This window comes from Heteronotia binoei, chromosome 21 (genome assembly GCF_032191835.1).
Source record: "Heteronotia binoei isolate CCM8104 ecotype False Entrance Well chromosome 21, APGP_CSIRO_Hbin_v1, whole genome shotgun sequence".
In the NCBI taxonomy this organism is placed as follows: Eukaryota; Metazoa; Chordata; class Lepidosauria; order Squamata; family Gekkonidae; genus Heteronotia; species Heteronotia binoei.
In genome coordinates, this window is record NC_083243.1 from 112,370,497 (window position 1) to 112,376,794 (window position 6,298).

The window sequence follows — 6,298 nt, forward strand, 5'->3', positions numbered from 1 at the left end:
CCAGAACCCATCTCACCGAAACAAATGTAGATGCTTCGGGCAGCAAAGATGCAAAACAGTTTTGAGAACGTTAGGTAATGTAAAAGGTGAGTTTCCAATGCAGTGATAGGGAGTCACAAACTGTCAGTGTAAAAACACCCTCAGAGTGGTTTACAATGTCCTTTCCCTTCCCTTTCTCGCAGTAGACACCCTGTGAGCAATGTTCCCTCTAAGCTGCAGATTCTTGTGAACAAAAATTCTACTTTGTGAGCTACTGGTATTAAAGTTGTGAGCTACTGCATAAATTATTGTGCTCTGGGGTCATCCTTCCTGAGCTAAGACAAAAATGTGTGAGTTGGAGGCTAAAAATCTGTGAGCTTGCTCACACTAACTCAGCTTAGAGGGAACACTGTCTGTGAGGTAGGTGGGGCTGAGAGCTCTGACAGATACTGCTCTTGAACAGAACAGCTCTGAAAGAATTATGACTGACCCAAGGTCACTTCAGCAGTTGCATGTAGAGGAGTGGGGAATCAAATCCAGTTCTCCCAGGTAAGAATCCGCACACTTAACCACTACACCAAACTAGCATCAGACTAGTACCTATGAGAGCCAGGTTCATTTCCCCACTCTGTGACAGAAACTTGGGGGTTGACTTTGGCCAGTTAATAATTGTTAACCTTAACTACCTACATGGTGGCTGTGAGGATAATATGGAGGAGGGAAGAATGCTGTAAGGTGCTTTGGGTCCTTATTGAGGAGTAAAGTGGCATACAAATATAAAAAATAAATTAAAAATTAGTCATTCAGCAATCAGTCTCTCTATATAATTATGTATGTATATAAATCAGGGTTGCCTAATCTTGTAAATATGTGTCTACAGTGCCTTTTAACAGCTGCAGGGATTACTTAGATGAATCTCTCACTCTCATATCTTTGTGCTGGAAAAAGTTGCACCTACTGGATGTCCATCTATAATGAAGCTGTTTAATGACTGAAGGAGCCTTGCCAGCGAAAAGGTGCCAGCCTTACAGAAGACTTGGGATAAGAGACACTGAAACAGCATTATGCATTGCTTTCACAGAGATGTGACAGAAATACATGTAATAGGAAAATCTGAGAGGAGGGTAATGAATTTCACACAGAGATTTGAACTCAGTAACCAAATCTGGCTGCAGTTCTCAGTCATTTTTGAAAGGATGATATGTGACAGGTTGGCTTGTAAATCCCTGTGAGATCAGCTCAGACATTCGGTGTCTGGAGCAGAAAATCCAAATGAAATCTTGTCCCCCTGCACTACTTATATGGGGCACAATCCATGATAATAATAGCATTTATATAGTACATTTACTATGAAAAAGCTTCACACATTACCTTGCTGTAATCTTACAATAGCCCTGAATGTTCAGACAGTGTTCTTAATCCCATGTTACAAGTAGGTGATGGAGTCTGAAAGAAAATGGTTTTCCTCAGGCCCCTTAGTGAGTTTGCAGGAAATAAGATTTGAACTGGGGAACTAACTTTACAGGGAATCCCTCACAGGGGACCCCCATTTTGATCTCTGTACACATGCACATTTTAGCATAGTCCTAGCAATGAAAAAATGGAGTCTGGATCAAACCGATAGCAAAATGACAGTGAGCCAAACTGAGGGAATGAAAGGAATGCAAAAGCAACTCCTCCGTTAATCATGCAAAAACCATATCTGTTGGGAGTTGACCAAAAACCCATCCCCTCCCCCAGGACCTAAGGGGTCCCCTTCTAATAATCTGGCCTTAATAAACAACCCAAATAATCAACAAATTTCATCAAGGTTTAAAGAAGATATGCATCAAGAAGGCAATAGATTAAGATTCTGACTGAATTTGAGAAGATAATATTGAACAAAAAAAAGGACATATTTACAAACTTTTATTACAATACAACACAGAAAAAGAACAACTTAAGACATGTATGGGTGAAATGGTCACAAAATTTCAGTAAAGAGATCTCATTTCAGCAATGGGAAAAGCTTTGGATGAAAGACAACATTTACTGCGAGTCAAGTACAGTGAAAATTGGTATAAAATGTTTTATTGCTGGTACATTATCCCAAAAGGCATTGAGAAGATGGATAAAAATGATAAAGGATAGTGTTGGAAATGTAAAGAGACAGATGGTACCTTTTATCCTATGTGATACTCTTGCAAAAAAACAACTAGTAAATATTGGATAAAAATGCATACTGAAATTTTTAAAAAATTGAATATAAAATTTGTTAAGTTATCAGAAATAATGTTACTAGGAATTCTACCAGTGAATGCAGAAGGAACAATGCATGAATTGCTTAGATATATAACTGCATCAAGAGCAGTAGTTGCAGCAAAGTGGAAAATCAAGAATTGTCTAATTCTAGGCAAAATGCAAGAATATGCTGTTATAGCAAAACTGACAAACTACATTAATCAGAGACTGATAGACTAATTTGAAAATACTCACAAGTTTTCTATGATTACTAAAACCAGTCTTTGTAGTCATGCAGTTAAAGGGTTTATATTATATGACAGTTTCAATATGAAATATTAAGGATGTTATCTTTTGTAGAACTTTTATCACAACAAACTACTGTGTTAAAATTTAGAAAAAATATATTTGTGCATGTTTTTTCATATAATTGATACAAGTGATAATATACTGTGAGAAAATTACAGCATAAATTAAGTAGGTTGTTTTAGTGGTTTCTTAAGCTACCATGTTATATAATTTTCATATAAATATATGTATTTTAATCAAAGATTGTCCTTTATATTCACAAAATTGGTCTCTGCATTCTGTTTCGCAATTTTACCTTTTATTTCCTTTCCCCTGCCCTTTTCTTTATTCTGTATTCCCTCAAAAGGTTTAGAATAAAAATTATATTAAGAAAATAAATAATCAAGACAATGAGCCCAGTAATCAAGACAATGGACAATACAGTCCAGTAAGACTGATGTCAAAGAATTAGATTCCCTTCTAGAAATGCTTTGGGTCAAAACAGAGGGCCCAAAAGGAAATTTAACTATGAGAGTTTGTTATTGCCCACCAAATCAAAAGATAGAGGATGATTATAATATGATGGAAGGATTAAAGATAGCGGCCAAACGTAAAAACTGTGTCATAATAGGTGATTTTAACTACCCGCAGATTGATTGGGTCAATATGTGTTCAGGTCGAGAGAAAGAGTTTGAGTTTCCAGATGCTCTCAATGACTGTGCTATGGAGCAGATGGTCACAGAACCTACCAGGGGTGGGGCGGTCCTGGATTTGGTCCTAAGTAATGCCCAAGACTTGGTGAGAGATGTAAAAGTGATCGCACCGCTTGGGAGCAGTGACCATAACATTATTGATTTCACCATTTGTATAAATAAAGAGTTGCCCCAAAAGACCAGCACAACCATGTTTAACTTTAAAAGGGGTAAATTCTCTGAGATGAGGAGGCATGTAAAGAGGAAACTGAAAAGAAAGGTCAATACAGTCAAAACCCTTGGGGAAGCTTGGAGGTTATTTAAAACTACAATCCTAAAAGCTCAGATAAAATATATACCACAAGTTAGGAAAGGCACAAACAGGTATAAGAAAAGGCCGGCATGGTTAACAAACAAAGTAATGGATGCTGTAAAAGATAAGAAGGACTCCTCTAAGCGGTGGAAAGCTAGTCCAAGTGAGATTAATAAAAGGGAACACAGGCTGTGGCAAATCAAATGCAAGACTGTGATCAGGCAGACAAAAAGGGATTATGAGGAGCATATTGCAAAAAACATAAAGACCAACAATAAAAAATTCTTCAAATTTATTAGAAGCAGGAAACCAGCCAAGGAGGCAGTGGGGCCCTTGGATGACCAAGGAATCAAAGGATTACTAAAGGAGGATTGGGAAATGGCTGAGAAGCTGAATGCATTTTTTGCCTCCGTCTTCACTGTGGAAGATGAGAAGTGTTTGCCCACTCCAGAACCACTAATTTTGGCAGGGGTGTTGAAAGACCTGAGTCAGATTGAGGTGACAAGAGAGGAGGTCCTACAACTGATTGACGAATTAAAAACTAATAAGTCACCAGGTCCGGATGGCATACATCCAAGAGTTCTGAAAGAACTCAAAGGTGAACTTCTGGATCTCATGACAAAAATATGTAATCTTTCATTGAAATCTGCCTCTGTTCCTGAGGACTGGAAGGTAGCAAATGTCACCCCCATCTTTAAAAAGGGTTCCAGAGGAGATTCAGGAAATTACATGCCAGTGAGTCTGACTTCAATACCGGGAAAGTTGGTAGAAACCATTATCAAGGACAGAATGAGTAAGCACATTGATGAACACAAGTTATTGAGGAAGACTCAGCATGGGTTCTGTAAGGAAAGATCTTGCCTCACAAACCTGTTACAGTTCTTTGAGGGGGTGAACAAACATGTGGACAAAGGGGACCCAATAGATGTTGTTTACCTTGACTTCCAGAAAGCTTTCGATAAAGTTCCTCATCAAAGACTCCTTAGGAAGCTCGAGAGTCATGGTGTAAAAGGACAGGTCCTCTTGTGGATCAAAAACTGGCTAATTAATAGGAAGCAGAGAGTGAATATAAATGGGCAGTCTTCGCAGTAGAGGATGGTAAGCAGTGGGATGCTGCAGGGCTCAGTACTGGGCCCCATGCTCTTTAACTTGTTCATTAATGATTGGAGTTGGGAGTGAGCAGTGAAGTGGTCAAGTTTGCAGATGATACTAAATTGTTCAGGGAGGTGAGAACCAGAGAGGATTGTGAGGCACTCCAAAGGGATCTGTTGAGGCTGGGTGAGTGGGTGTCAACATGGCAGATGAGGTTCAATGTGGCCAAGAGGAAAGTAATGCACATTGGGGCCAAGAATCCCAGCTACAAATACAAGTTGATGGGGTGGGAACTGACAGAGACTGACCAAGAGAGAGATTTTGGGGTCGCGGTAGATAACTCACTGAAAATGTCAAGACAGTGTGCAATTGCAATAAAAAAGGCCAATGCCATGCTGGGAATTATTAGGAAGGGAATTGAAAACAAATCAGCCAGTATCATAATGCCCCTGCATAAATCGATGGTGAGGTCTCATTTGGAATAATGTGTGCAATTCTGATCACCGCACCTCAAAAAGGATATTATAGCATTGCAAAAAGTGCAGAAAAGGGCAACTAGAATGATTAAAGGTTTGGAACACTTTCCCTATGAAGAAAGGTTAAAACGCTTGGGGCTCTTTAGCTTGGAGAAACGGGGTGACATGACAGAGGGTTACAAGATTATGCATGTGATGGTGAGGGTAGAGGAAGAAGTACGTTTCTCCCTTTCTCACCACACAAGAACTGGTGGGTGTTCAATGAAATTGCTGAGCAGTCAGGTTAAAACAGATAAAAGGAAGTTTTCCTTTCTAACCCCTCAATCTTCCTAAAGGAATGTTTCTCCTAGATACTTTTACGCTTAATACAAAAGAAGAAAACTCTTCTTCACAAAACACACACAAAAACCATTTTCAAATTAGTTGATCTCTGTAGAGATGGACTTTTCATCACTCCCACATTCCAGTGCCAACATTCTTTCCCATCCTCAGTCTTAGCAAAAATACATAAAAAGTTATTCCAATTTGTAGCAGGCTTTGGATCCCAGCTTCTTATTCCAACTGTATGGTTGGCTTGTCTAGTTTCCACCCCATTCTGCTGCACCTGTCCAGTCTGGTCAATTTCTCTCTCCAGAGCTGTCCCATGGTCTTCAGGAAGTAGGTTTGTATGTCTTCCATTTCCCCCTTTTATTTCCTCCCTTATTAGAAGGTTTAGGGATGGGTTAAAACTGTGTTGATACTTCACATATACATTTATTTCCTTTCTGTAGTGCCTCTATTTTTATCTGATTTAACTTGATTCTCTTTCTGTTAATTCAATAAATTTCTGTTCTTATTTAAGAAGCTTATTCCCCTTCATTTCTTTTGAGTGTTGGTATGTATTGACCCTGATATACACATGTTAAGAACTCAGTAATTAATACCCCACAATACACATTTTCTCTTTGCTGCACACATACAGGGCTACACATGTACTAGCGATTTGGGTAAAAACAGATTACAGCTCATGCTCTCAGCTGCCAATGCTACAGCAGCAGCACCTGGTAAGTTTTCTGTTGATATATTGTGCAAGGACATTGTGCTGTTTCACTGATATCTTTCCTTTCAATGGCCTTCTTAAGGAGAGTTTGCAAAGGGACTGTGCATCACAGCAGAAAATTTCCCCTCCTTCTGTCTCCCACAATGATACTTTGAATATGCCAAGCAAGACAACTGCTTGCCTGGTAGCATACTCCAAA